General features: G+C 40.3%; 1 non-coding gene across 1 annotated transcript; it reads left to right on the top strand.

The window, feature by feature from the left end:
- Positions 1-14,498: 14,498 nt before the first annotated feature.
- On the top strand, positions 14,499-14,604 carry LOC130454863 (U6 spliceosomal RNA). The gene has a single exon (XR_008912650.1). It is a non-coding gene; the product is annotated as a U6 spliceosomal RNA (small nuclear RNA).
- Positions 14,605-15,327: the final 723 nt, after the last annotated feature.

Raw genomic sequence — 15,327 nt, 5'->3', positions numbered from 1 at the left:
CTGAGCTGGTGAGGAAGGCGTTTTATTAGGGGGCCGGCTAAGAGAGGAGGAAGGAGGAGGTGGGATTGAACCAAGGCTGGACAGTCCTCGTAATAGCTGACATTTATAGAACTCCTTGGCTCATATGAGTCTTAGAACACACCTGTTCAGTGGCTACGGTAGGCTTTATTAGCCTGATATGATAAGTGGAGAAACTGAGACCCACACAAGCTAAGTGACCTGGTCATGGTTGCACAGCTACTAAATGTGAGAGGTGAGATTTGAACCTGGGGCTGGCTTAACTCCACAATTCAGGGTCCTTTCCTCTTGACCTAGGTTATACATTCTAGCCCTTTTCTTTAAGCAGTGTCTTCAGAAAAATGGGAGACTCTGTGTCAGAGTTGATTAAAGAAGGAGAGGTTCAACTTTCTTCTCTCCTTGATCACCTACACACCAGAAGGCTGTGGTGCAATTAGAAGTATGTGCACATCGGGAGTCAAAAGATACAGGGTAAAATTTGACCTTTGCTAATTGTTAGCTGGTAACCTTGGACAACTACTTCCTCCTCTCTGGGACTTAGTTTCACTATTTGTAAAATAAAATGGTGGCTTAAATTTATCTATATCTAGAAGTTTATTTCTAAATTAAATTATGGATTAAAATAAAAAAGTAGACTAGATCTTAACTCAAGGTCTATATATTTTAAGTAAATTTTTATCCTTATAGTTTGCTTCCTTCATAATCTTAAGTCTTGTATATCTTTTGGAATTTTATTCTGAGAAGGATTCTGTAGACTTCCAAAGACTGCCAGTGGTCCATGGCACAAAACAGGCTAACAACTCTTAGATGAGATGATTTTGAGCATCTGTCCCAGTTTTCACTTTGCCCCTGGTCATACAGATCTTCCCATTCTTCATGACTTACATCAGAGTAATATTCCATCACCTTCAGTCAGCCATGTCTCGGGCAATGGGCACCAATTTCATTTCCAGTTCTTCACCATAGACTGAATTATAGTGTTTTCCCTCCCAACCCAGAATGATTTTTTTTCTTCTAGCAGCCACCATTTTTTATATTTTGTTTTCTGAATTATATGTCATAACAATTTTAACACAAAATTATAAGATCCAAATTGCCTCCCTCCCCCCTCTCAGAGATGGGAGGTAATTTCATCTTTGTTCTACATGTGTGATCATGCAAAGCACATTTCCATATTGGTCAAGTTATGAGAAAATAAATACTTTTATAAAAGCCAAACCCTAAAATAAACACAAATAAAATGAAAAACGTATAGCTCATTCAAACTCCATCAGTTCTTTCTGTGGAGGCAGCAGCAACCTTTGTCATAAGTCCTTCAGACTGGATCTTTGGATGACTGAGAATAGCTAAGTCTTTCACAGTTGATCATCATACTATTGTTACTGTGTACAATGTTCTCCAGGTCTTGCTCACTTCACTCTGCATCAGTTCATGTTAGATCATTCCAGGTTTCTCTGAAATCATGCTGCTTATCCTTTTTTAATTAGGGGAAAAAAAAAAACACCTGGGGGCAGCTCTGCAGCTCAGTGGCTACAGAGACAGGCCAAGAGACAGGAGGTCCTGAGTTCAAATCTAGCCTCAGATACTTCCCAGCTGTGTGACCCTGAGAAGTCACTGAACCCCCATTGCCTAGCCTTTACTGCTCTTCCGCTTTGCAACTGATGCACAATATTGATTCCAAGATGGAAGGTAAGGGTAAAAAAACACACACACACACCCTGCCATCTATCTTAGAATACATACTATATATTGGTTCTAAGGTAGAAGAGTGGTGAGGGCTAAGCAATGGGGGTTAAGTGACTTGCTTAGGGTCATACAGCTAGGATATATCTCAGGTCATATTTGAACCTAGGACCTTCTATCTCTAGGGTTGGCTCTCAATCCACTGAGCCACCTAGCTGCCCCCTCATCATTTCTTATGAAGCACAATAGTATTCCTCAAAATCATATATCACAATTTGTTCAGTCATTCCCCAAATGATAGACATCCTCTCAATTTCAAATTATTTGTCACCTCAAAAAGAGCTTCTAGAAATATTTTTGTATGAATAGGTCCTCATCTCTCTCTCTCTTTAAAAAAAAAATCTCTTTGCAATACAGACCTAGTAGTGGTAATACTGGATCAAAGAATACGCACAGTTTAAAATAATTCAATTTTATTTTTTCAATACACATAGAAACTATTTTGGGCAATTGTTTTCTGATGTTTTGCAATTCAGATTCTTGCCCTCCCACTTAGTTGGAGTAAATAGTCTAATATAAGTTATTCCAGTACTTTCATGGTATAAATAGTTTTATAGACTTTTGGGCATAGTTCCAAATTGCCCTCCCAGAATGGTTAGATCAGCTCACAACTCCACCAACAATGTATTAGTGTCCCAATTTTCACACATCTCCTCCCACATTTATAATTTTCTTTTACTGTCATATTAGCCAATTTGATAGATATGAGGTAGTACCTCATAGTTGTTTTAATTTGCATTTTTCTAAATCCATAGTGATTTGGAACATTTTTTTCATATGACAATAAATGGTTTTGACTTCTTTATCTGAAAACTGCCTGTTCATATCCTTTGACCACTTGTCAACTGGGGACTAGCATCCACCTTTGAATAGACCACCTACCCCTTCAAGGCCTGGTGCAGAGATCTACACTTCCATGAAGCCATCACTGATTCTCTAAGCAGGAAGGGCTCTCTCTCTTCCTTCTCTGATATCATTTTTTTGACCTTCTCTAAAGAATGGCAGGCATTCTGTTATGTCAAATTTATATGATAGAAATGAAAACTCTAATTCAACTTAATTTAAAAATATTTATTAAATATTTCCTATTCCCATGCTTTTGTCTAGTTGTTGCACATACATACACAAAAATGACCTAATTCCTGCCCTCTACTAGATAACAACAGAATGTAATTTTTTAGATCAGTCTTAATTTCTTTCTGGGCAAAGTCAACAACTGCTTTTTAGATACCTTGAATTGAATATCCCATAGGCATTCCCAATTCAACATGTTCGGAACAGAATTCATTCTCTTTTCTCCCCAATCCTGCACTCTTTCCAACTTTTCTATTCCTGGGGAGGGCTCCACTAACCTCCCAGTCAGCCTCAGTGTCATCTCTGTCTCCTCCCTTCCACTAACCCATATATAAGAATCTGTTGTTAGATGTCACTTTCACCTTCACAGCATCTCTGGTTCCCTTCTTTCCTCTGACATGGCCACCATCTTTGTACAGGCATTCATGCCTTCTCTCCTGGACTAGTGGCATTGCTTTCTTTCTGTCTCCTTATTTAAAGTCTCTTCCCCATCCTCCACATAGCTGTCTAAGTGATCTTTCAAAAATATCCCAATTACCTTCAGGATCAAATAGAAAAATCCTCTATTTGACATTTAAAGACCTTTAAAATCTGGTTCCTTCCTTTTATCTTTTTACACTTTACATCTCTTCAAGCACTCAAGGGTCTGTTTGATACTGGCTGACTTGCTCTTCCTCCCAGGTGACACTCTATCTCTGTTCTTATGCCTTTTCCCCGGCTTGTCCCTCATGGCTAGGTAGGAGACAGGTGATTCAGTGGATACAGCACTGGGCCTGGAGTCAAGAAGACCCAAGTTCAAGGTGGCCTCAGACATTCATTACCTGCGTGACCTTGGGCAAGTCATTTAATCTCTGTTTGCCTTAATCTTCTGGAGAAGGAAATGGCAAACCACTCCATTATCTTTGCCTAGAAAGCCCCATGGACAGAATGGTTCACTGGGTCATGAAGAACTGGACAGGACTGAACAACAACAAAGTCACTCATTCCTGAAATCCTCTCTCCCTCTTTGTCTCTGACCTGTAGCTTCCCAGACTTCCTTCAAGATTCCACTCCAATCCTTCCTTCTATTGTTGTTGGTCCCCAACCCCCATTTATGTCTTGTAAATACATAATAATTTGCATGTCATCCCCCCCCCCATCAGTGAGCTCCTTGAGGGCAGGGTCTGTGTTTTTGCATAATAACTAATAGTTTCATAAATGCTTCTGGCCCGCTTGTTAAGGTAATAACAACCATAATTAATTCCAGTTATGGATTAGAAGAAGAGCAGCCCAGGCAGGCTGTCCTAGAAAGCACCCATCCCAATTGGAGTGAGTGGAGTTCCCCAGGAGGGCTGGCCCTCTGGCCTTTGTTCCCTCCCCATTATATCCCATGGCAATGGAATATGCTTATATTCCTGTTAACTACTTCCACCAGTCTTTAAATAGCTGCTTTCTCCCCAATTTCCTTTCATTTCAATGGAGCTGAGTTGAATTTGCAAGGATATTCTCAACTCCATTCATTCAAGAGGAGATCCTTGTTGCCAGGGAATGCCATTGGACTAAATCCTTTTGTGATACAAGTAAAGGCAACAGTTTACTGGCCAGCAGAATGCATCAGCTTTTGTTGTTGTTGTCCCTACACAAATATCTTTTATTTATTTTTTATAGTTAATTATTTAGGATATTTTCCCCTGGTTACACGATTCATGTTCTTTCCCTTCCTTCCTCCCACACGCCTCCTGGAGTCAATGAGCAATTCCACTGGGTTTTACATGTGCCATTGATCAAGACCTATTTCCATATTATTGATATTTGCACTACAGTGATCCTTTAGAGTCTACATTCCCAATCATATCCCCCTCCACCCATGTGATCAAGTAGTTGTTTTTTTTCTGTGTTTCTGCTCCCACAGTTCTTCCTCTGGATGTGAATAGCTTCTTTCTCATAAGTCCTTCAGAATTTTCCTAGGTCATTGCATTGCTGCTAGTAGAGAAGACCATTATGTTCAATTGTGCCACAGTGGATCCATCTTTGTGTACAATGTTCTCCTGGTTCTGCTCCTCTCACTCTGCATCACTTCCTGGAGGTCTTTCCAGTTCATATGGAATTCTTCCACTTTATTATTCCTTTGAGCACAATAGTATTCTATCACCAACATATACCACACTTTGTTCAGCCATTCCCCAATTGAAGGGCATCCCCTCATTTTCCAGTTTTTTGCCACCACAAAAAGCGCAGCTATGAATATTCTTGTACAAGTCTTTTTCCTTATTATCTCTTTGGGGTACAAACCCAGCAGTGCTATGGCTGGATCAAAGCGCAGACAGGCTTTTAGTGCCCTTTGGGCATAGTTCCAAATTGTCCTCCAGAATGGTTGGATCCATTCACAACTCCACCAGCAATGCATTAACGTCCCAATTTTGTCACATCCCCTCCAGCATTCATTACTGGATTGATGTCATGTTAGCCAATCTGCTAGGTGTGAGGTGATACCTCAGAGATGTTTTGATTTGCATCTCTCTAATTATAAGAGATGTAGAACACTTTTTCATGTGCTTATTAAACTGCCTATTCATGTCTTTTGCCCATTTATCAGTTGGGGAATGGCTTGATTTTTTTTTTTACAATTGATTTAGCTCTTATAAATTTGAGAAATTAGACCTTTGTCAGAGGTTTTTGTTGTAAAGATTTTTTCTCCAATTTGTTGCTTCCCTTCTAATTTTGGTGGCATTGGTTTTGTTTGTACAAACCCTTTTTAATTTAACATAATCAAAATTATTCATTTTACATTTTGTAATATTCTCTAACTCTTGCTTGGTCTTAAAATCTTTCCTTTCCCATAGAACTGACAGGTGTACTATTCTATATTCACCTAACTTACTTATAGTTTCCTTCTTTATATTTGAGTCATTCACCCATTCTGAATTTATCTTGGTGTAGGGTGTAGAATGTGTCAGCTTTTAAAGGGGATGGTTAAGGGGGTGAAAATAAACCCCATAATGGTAGGAACCAGCCCCTTCAACATCATCATCATTCATAGGTTAATAAAGTGTTTGCTACACTAAGAGATTGGCAGAGTAGCTCATGGGTTTGGGAGCTAGACTTTTGTGGAGGGAATCCCCAATTTGGTCTTAAAAAGCTGCCTGGATCACCAGAAGTTAAATAAGTTGTCCAAGGGGACACACAAATCATGTCAGAGGTGGGACTTGAACCCATGACTTCCTCACTGACTATGAGGTTCTCTAGTGGTTCTAGACGATTGCAATGGTTTCATAGATTGCAATAGCAATGAGGTGGTGCAGTGGAGAGCACTAGGCTTGAGCTTAAGTCACACATCAGACAGTAGCTATGTGACTCTGGATGAGTCACTTGACGTTGTTTGTCTCAGTTTCCTCCTCTGCAAAATGAGTGGGAGAAGGAAATAGCAACCCCCTCCAGTCTCTATGCCAAGAAAACTCACAGAGGGTCAGACATAACTGAACAGCAACAGCCAAGTGACCCTTCATCCACTGCTCCCAGCTTGTTATGAGAGGGGCACAGTCACTATTCCATCCATTTTAGAGGTGAAGATACTGAGGCTTAAATTGTGGACAAGATTTACCCAGGGGCACGAGATAGTTAATGACAAACCTGAGATTCCCACTCTAATCGTGAAACTCCAAGTCTGTTAAGACTTCTGTATTTTTCTCTCCAAATTTTCCCTCCCTCCATCCTAGTAAATGCTCAAAACATTCCTCACCATATTTTCAATTCTACTTGATGTACGTTTCTTAAACTTCTGCTCTGTGCTGAGCCTTGTGTGAAATACTATGGAAGATGCCAAATCCAGAGAAGAGGTAGCCTCTGCCCCATCGGGCTGATAATTCAGGCTGGGAATCCTCCATCCCATTCATCAGATCTTCTTTTATCAAACTTACTTACTGCCCCTGTTTAAAGATGGAGAGCCTTTCATTTAAATTGTTTGAGGCAGGAGATGGGGTGCTGAGTTTGAGAAACAGCAAGAGCAGTAAGGCAGGAATGTGCAATTTGAGAAAGGCAATAATGTCAAATCAGACAATAATGTCAATAAGTCAATACTATCAAATCAATCTTAATGACTCCTTAAAATCCTAGAGGTAAATGGGAGGCATTACCATTCTTGAGCAAGGGAGATACACATTGTTGTTCAGTTTTTCAATTATGTTCCACTCTTTGTGACCCTACTTGGGGTTTTCTTGGTAGAGATATATTTTCTTCTCCAGCTCATTTCCCCCATAAGGAATTTGAGACAAACAGAGTGAAAGGACTTGTCCAAGGTCACATAGCTAGTAAGTGTATGAGGCTGGATTTGAACTTGTGAAGATGAGTCTTTCTGACTGCAGCCCCAACACTCTATGCACCATGTCACCATACAGATACTTACAGGACCCAATAATATATGACTGATGCGTTAGAAAGAGGGAAACGATGTGTTAATGGGAAATGGGAAAGGAAAGACTGTACTTCATTGGGGAAAAAAATCAGAAAAGACTATTTATTTTTAATTTTTTTTAAATCCTTACCTTCCACCTTGGAATCAATACTGTATATTGGTTACAAGGCAGAAGAATGGTAAGGGCTAGGCAGTGGGGGCTAAGTGACTTGCCCAGGGTCACACAGCTGGGAAGTGTCTGAGGTCAGATTTGAACCTAGGACCTTCTAACTAGAAAAGACTCTTTAGAAGAGGGAATGTTTGTACTGTATAAAGGACAGGCTTGAAATTGACTTGCAAGGAAGGGCAGATTTCACAGGAAAGAACAAAGAAAGAAAAACTCACAACAAACAGGCACAATCAAGCAAAGCAGATTCCTGAATTGACCATGTTAAAAAAGGTCTCATTCTGCCCCCTCTTCCTACAGCCCTTCCAACAATTGTCATTTCCCCTTTGTAATCACTGTTGCCAATCTGATCAGTATGAGATGGAACCTCAGAGTTGCTTTAATTTGGATTTCTCTAAAATTTAATGATAATTTAATTAGATGATTTAGATTATTTTTCCACCTTTACAAGACTCATGTTCTTTCCCTCCCCTCCCTCCCCCCTCCTGTATCTGATGTGCAATTCCATTTGGATTAAATGTGTCATTGACCAAGATCTATTTCCACATTATTGATATTTGCACCAGGGTGATCATTTAGATTCTACATCCCCAGGCATATCCCCTCCCATGTGATCAAGCAGTTGTTTTTCTTCTGTGTTTCTGCTCCCCCAGTTCTTTCTCAGGATGTGGAGAGCATCTTTCTCATAGATCCCTCTGAGTTGTTCAGGGTCACTGCATTGACACTAATGGAGAAGTCCATTACATTCAATTGTGCCACAGTGTGTTTGTCTCTGTGTACAATGTTCTCCTGGTTCTGCTCCTCTCGCTCTGCATCACTTCCTGGAGGTTGTTCCAGTTCACATGGAATTCCTCCACTTTATTATTCCTTTGAGCACAGTAGTATTCCATCACCAACAGATACCATAGTTTGTTCAGCCATTCCCTAATTGAAGGGCATCCCCTCATTTTCCAATTTTTTGCTACCACAAAGAGCACAGCTATCAACATTCTTGTACAAGTCTTTTTCCTTATTATCTCTTTGGGGTACAAACCCAGCAGTGCTATGGCTGGATCAAAGGGCAGACAGTCTTTTAGCGCCGTTTGGGCATAGTTCCAAATGATTTGCAGCACTTTAAAAGGAAACTGTTAAGAGCTTGTACTTCTTTCTTTGAGAATTAGTTTTTCCTATCCTTTGACCATTTAGCATTTGAGGAATGACTTTTGACTCTCAGATTTCCCACCTATAAAGTGGTCATAATAATAGAAGCCCTGCCTATTTCATAGGGTCTCTGTGAAGCTCCGATGCACTGATGTTTGTGAGAGGAGTCTATCACCTATTACAGGTCCCTGTAAGCTTTGATCATGTAATAATAATGGCTTTATTCAAGTCTGGAGCTGGGGGAGAACTGGAGATAGGGATATGTGAGTCATCTCACCCAGAGCCTGAAGGGATTTAAGTCTGTCTAGTCCAATCTTTCGCTTCACTGGTGAAGAAACTGAGGCTCATGTTGGAGAAATGACATATCCAGGGTTACACAGCTGCTACAAGTCACAGCCAGGATCCAATCCTGGGCTCCTTGCAGGATACCAAGCTAATCTGGTTTGGAGTCATTAGGGAAAGATGAGAGAGAAGGTGCTGAGAGAGACAGGAGAGCAGGAAGGAGGAAGGGAAGGAGACTGAAATGGGAAAGGAGGAGGAAGGAGGGAGAGACAGAGAGAGACAGAAAGACAGAGAGAGAGAAAGGAAGGGAGGGAGGAAGGGAAAGGAAGAAGACGAAGAGGAGGAAGAAGATAATAATGATTATAATCTAGGGGAAAGCTTTGATAAATACCTTCATTAAAGAAAAAGAAAGGAGGAGAGAGAGAAGAGGAGAGACCAGAGAAGCAGGAGGAAACAAATGAGAATATGACATGCTGGAAACAAAGGAGGGAAGACCATGGCTTCATAGGACCACAGGCTTAAAACAGGAAGAGATCTTAGTGCATCAGATGGAGCCCCCTCATTTTACAGATGTAGAAAATGAGGCCCAGAGATTTTCAGTGACTTACCCAAGGTCATATGGGCAGTATCTCAAAGAGCTGGGACTTGAATTCAGGTCCCCTCACATCAAGCACATTTTCTAGTGGGCCACATTAATGAAGAAGAAAACAATCAGTAGGGTAGAATTTTACAGAGTTCAAGGAAAATGAGTTACTCTATATTCTCATAGTATATGTTCTGAGATCCCTCTCAGCTCTAATATTCCATATTCTAAGGGTTCTCCTCCCATCTTTGATATCCCATTTGCTAAGATTTCTCACGTGTCTGATATTTCATGTTCTTGGGTCCCTTTCCAATTTTGAAATCATATAGCCTCAGGTTCCTCTCCGCTCTAAAATCCCAGTATTTGAAGGCTCATCCCCATTCTGACATTCTATTTTTTGATGTTTAAACATTAAAAATAATAAACTTTTGTTTTCTCTCTCTTCCCCCCCTACTACAAATGGGGAAGAAAAATCCCTACAATGTGGAAGGGATAACTATTATATAGATGAACTTTATATAAAAAACATATCCTATAACATATAAAATATATTATATCACATATAAAACTCATAATAAACAATATAATGCATTGTCTATATTAACTTTATATTTATATATTTATTTCGCTATACCTGGTACACGTTCATCTTTCCCAATAGGATGTGAACTCATCACAAGCCAGGGTTGTTTCATTCTTTGTATTTAAATGTGGCTGGCATCTACCCGGCGCCTGGCACCTGGGAGGAACTCAGTACGTGTGTGGTGATGGGTTGGCTAGTGTCCTCGCATCCCTCCAAATCTGCCCATCTATCTCTCTAAAACTTGATTAGTCTAGAAATGAAAGAAGAAAAGAAGAAAAAGAAAAAAGAAAAAGTCTAGAAATGAAAGATGAAAAAGAAAAAGTCTAGAAATGAAAGAAGAAAAGAAGGAAAAGAAAAAAGAAAAAGTCTAGAAATGAAAGAAGAAAAGAAGAAAAAGAAAAAAGAAAAAGTCTAGAAATGAAAGAAAAAAAAGAAAAAGTCTAGAAATGAAAGAAGAAAAGAAGGAAAAGAAAAAAGAAAAAGTCTAGAAATGAAAGAAGAAAAGAAGGAAAAGAAAAAAGAAAAAGTCTAGAAATGAAAGAAGAAAAGAAGAAAAAGAAAAAAAAGTCTAGAAATGTAAGAAGAAAAAGGATCTTGTGCCTTAAGTAGAACAATAACCAGGCTGAGTTGATTACCCTTCTCACTAATGGGAAAGTGGAGGCCCAAAGCATGGCAGCTGCTCTGACTCAGTTCTTCTTCATCATAATCATGATAGTTAGGATTTCTATAGCCCTGTTAGGTTGGCAAAGTGCTCTACATGTGTTATTAGTTATTTAGTTCTCATAACAACTCTGGGAAGTAGGTGCTATTATGATTCCCATTTTACAGAGGAGGAAACTGAGGCAAACAGAAGTCAAGTAAACTGCCAGATCATACAAGATTTGAACTTGGGTTTAGCACCCTATCCTTTGGGCCAAGTCCTGAGCTCCTCCTCCCCAGGGTTTCTTTCTTGTTTAGGTCAGGGAAAGTTAGAGCAAAACTGGGAGTTTGAGTCTCTGATAATTTTCCTTTCTCAGAAAAGACACCCTTACCATGCCCTCCAGTAGCGCAATCCTGTGTTCAAAACACAAGCTCCTTTTCAAAACAGTCCTTGGGGGCACGGGGTCCCCTTTCGTCAATGATGATCTATCAGCCATGGCCATCAGCCCCTGCTGGGTTTGGACGAAGAGATAAGAAGGGGCCCCAAGGGAACCAGGATGGTCAGGGACAGCAGTGTCTCCGATGAGGTGTCATTCTCGGAAAGGACCCCGGAGTACACAGAGTCCTGACCTTTTCAACTTTTAGAAAACAAAAACATTCTCACCTTCCAAACAACCCCACCTCTTCCAAGAAGCCTTCTCCTGCTGAGCTATGGGGCGCCCAAGAGGACTTTCTGTCCTCCACCTGATGGGAGGGAATACAAGGAATGCTGGAGAGGGAGGATGAGGGAGAGAGCCTATTCCAGGCTGATTCTGAAGTTGGAAAGCAGGGTGCCTGCAGGAATAGGGGGGATTCTAGGAAGAAGAAAAGCAACAGAAATATCCCGGTGCACTAGAGGCCAAATCCAAGAAAAAAGCCAACAATAAACCAAGGTCCCAGGGGTCTATGTATCCAAGGACAAAGTGTGGCTAATACGTAGTTTGAATGAGAGATTCTAATACACAGAAGCCCACTTGACATCACAGATCTTGCTCAGTGATTTTGAACCCATTTCTGGGTTAGGACTCTACAAAAGCAACAGGACCAGAGAACGGGGTAGAGCATTGAATGTGCACACAAACACATAGGCATATATCCATTCTTCAGCTCATTCATCCAACTACCCTTCTCTCCATCCATCCACATATTCATCCATCCACTTAGCTATCCATCTGCATATTCATCCATTCACACATCCATCCATGCATCCATCTATACCCCCATCTGACCATCCATCCTCACATCCATCTGTAGGTCCATTCATCCTCACCTCTATCCACTCATCCATCCATACTTATATGTATATATTTACATTTTTATTGACATCTGTTGCTTTTATATCAGCTTCATTTAAAAATATATTACTTTCTGGAGCCATTAAGTGACTCAGTAGTCTGAGAGTCAAGTCTAGAGACAGGAGGTCCTTGGTTCAAATCTGACCTCAGACACTTCCTAGCTGGGTGACCCTGGACAAGTCACTTAACCTCCGTTTTTTAGCCCTTACCCCTCTTCTGCCTTGGAATCAATACACAGTATTAATTTTAAGACAGAAAATAAGGGTTTAAACAAACAAACAAAGAAATAAACAAAGAAACAAATATTCCTTTCCCTTCTCTTCCTTAGAAAACCAACACTTGAACAAAGAAAAAGAAAGACAGAAAGACAGAAAAATAGAAAGAAGGAGGGGGAAAGCAAAACTAACACAAAGAGCAACTGAGTCTATGAGTATAGCATTTGTCCCAAAAGCCCTAGTGCAGTGTAGAGCAGTTAAAATTTAGTAGGTTCCATACCCATAATCATCCATCTTTGCAAAGAATGTGTGTGTGTGTGGATACATTTTCTCTTTTCTTCTTCACATCCAGGTTTGGGCATAATAATTACCCAGTTGTATTTTGGTTGGGTTTGGTTTCTTTCCTCTACATTGTTGAAATCATTGTGCAAGTTGCTTTTTCTGGTTCTACTGACTCTTTCATAGGAGTTCATCTTAGTGTTTTCCCTTTTCTTCCCATTTGTAAGCTTTAGAGGCAGGGCTCACTCTTCTCCTCTAATTTGTTTAACCATCCCTTGGTTGAAGGGCACTTGCTTTGTTTCCTGTTGCTTGAATAGTATTGTATACTTAAGAACATATGCTATGTGTGGAAATCTTGGAACCCAAAGGGGCATGGGAAGTGGTAAGCAGGAAGCCTTGTGGATGTCAGTGAAGGAAAGAAAAGCGACAATGACATCGCCTAGTAAGGACCATTTGGACAGGAAGAGGAAACTGATGAAGAATTCAGGAAAAAGATCACACACCTGGAACTAATACTGGGGAGGAAAGTTCCCCAGATAGCCTCTGGAATTGTCTCTTTCTGTTCAAAGCAGAGAAACAAATGATTCCTTGGCTTTAAAAAATGATTCGCCCTTCAAAAAATGGAGGTAACCTTAAGAGGGATTTATTTTGGTCCTGCTTATTGCCCACGAGAAGGAACTGATTGTTGGGGTGGAAATGAGACCTGTATCTCAGAACTGATGACTGAGGAGAGGAAGGCTAAGAATAATCAGAGATACTTCCTTTGTATTTTGTTGTTGTTGTTTAGTCACGTCCAACTTTTTATGACCCCATTTGAGATTTTCTTGGCAAAGATACTGAAGTGCTTTGCCATTTCCTTCTCTAGCTCATTTTACACTTGAGGAAATGGAGATAAACAAAATTAAGATGACACAGATACAAAATATCAGAGGCTGGATTTGAACTCAGATTCCAGGCTCAGCACTCAATCCACTGGACCACCTAGCTATTTCAAAGAAATGATAGAGAGATAGGAACCTGAGGATTAAAACTCTGTAGGAGAAGTCAGCCCAAGAGGTATGGAAAGCTTTGGAGAATAGAATGCTGAAGATCCAAAGAAAATGATTCAGAAAAGGAGAAGGTAGAATTATCTAAGGAACTAGTGGATGCACAGAGGCCTTATTGATAGAATTCAGTTTTTTAAAAAAGATAGGGGGGGGCAGCTGGGTAGCTCAGTGGATAGAGAGCCAGGCTTAGAGATGGGAGGTCCTAGGTTCAAATCCAACCTCAGACATTTCCTAGCTGTGTGACTCTAAGCAAGTCACTTGTCCCCTATTGCCTAGCTCTTACCACTCTTCTGCCTTGGAACCAATACCCAGTATTGATTCCAAAACAGAAGGTAAGGGTTTAAAAAAAATAAAAAGATAGAAACAAGAGTAGATAAGATGATCAATCATTCAGACAGCACACTGCCTGCCACTGTTGTTCAGTTGTTTTCAGTCACACCCAACTCCTCTTGACCACATTTATGGTTTTCTTGGCAAAGGTTCTGGAATGGTTTGCCATTTCCTTGTCCAGGTCACTTTACATATGAGGAAACTGAGGCAAACAAGATTAAGTGACTTGTCTCGGGTCACACAGCTAGTAAATGTCTGACGCCAGATTTGAATTTAGGAAGATGAGTCTTCCTGACTCCAGGCTGGATGCTCTATCCACTGCACCACCTAGTTGTTCCAGGTAAGTACCTACTACCCGCTAGGTTTGAAAATGCACAGACAAAAATGAGTCCTTCTCTGATCTCAAGGCATTCTATTGGAGAGAGACAACAATGCCCCCAGAAAAATAATCAACAGCATTTATTAAGCATCTACTGCATGTCTAACATAGTCCTTTAAGAATAATATCAAGATACTATATGCATAACCCAGATCAATCTGCTTGCCATTTCTGGGAGGGAGGAAGAAAGGAAGGGAGGGAAACAATTTGGATCTCAAAAATTCGGGAAATATGTTAAAAAGTGTAATTACATGTCATTGGGAAAATAAAATATTTTTAAAAAGAAGAGTATCAGGAGTGCTTCTTTGGCAGTATGTACACTGAAATTGGAACGATACAGAAAAGATTAGCATGGCTGCTCTGCAAGGATGACACGAAGATTCATGAAGGATTCCATATTTAAAAAAGATCAGAAGAGTTGAAGCAGAGAATGACCTGAGCCTGAGGATACAACAAAAATGGACCAAATCCCCCCCTACACAGAGGAAAAGAAGAGATAGGACAGCTGACTGGGGTTAGTGAAATGAAGATAAGGTGACCGGGAGGGAAGACAAGGTTGCTCAGTCCTTCTTTGGCTAGGTAGGATGGTCTTTGATCTAGAAAGGAAAGAGCAGAAAAGGCTAGTAAGAAGTAGACTCTAAGACAAGGAGAGAGCTTGGAGGAGAGCATCAGCAAACCCATGATCTTTCTACATTTGGGATTCTTACCCTTTTCTGGGTCATGAACCCCACTGGGAGTCTAGGAAAGTTTAGAGATGCCACAGAAGCATGCTTTTATTTTATTACTATTATTTTATAACCCTTACTTTGGGGCTTAGTATCAATTTTAAGATAGAAGAAGGGTAAGAGCTAGGCAATGGGGGTTAAGTGACTTGCCCAGGGTCATACATTTAAGAAGTGCCTGGGGTCATATTTGAACCCAAGTCCTTTGACTCCAGGTCCTGGTGCCCTTTCCTCTGTACTGTCTAATTGCCCCTAGAATCATGTCTTTACATGTGTCAAATAAAATACATAGGAGGATTGCCAAGGGAACCAATACACGGATTAATACAGTAATCAAACTATTTTTTAAAATATATTTTATTTGATCATTTCCAAGCATTATTCGTTAAAGACACAGATAATTT

This window comes from Monodelphis domestica, chromosome 5 (genome assembly GCF_027887165.1).
Source record: "Monodelphis domestica isolate mMonDom1 chromosome 5, mMonDom1.pri, whole genome shotgun sequence".
NCBI lineage: Eukaryota > Metazoa > Chordata > Mammalia > Didelphimorphia > Didelphidae > Monodelphis > Monodelphis domestica.
Note: the sequence above shows the minus strand (reverse complement) of the source record. Positions and strands in the feature narration are given on the sequence as shown.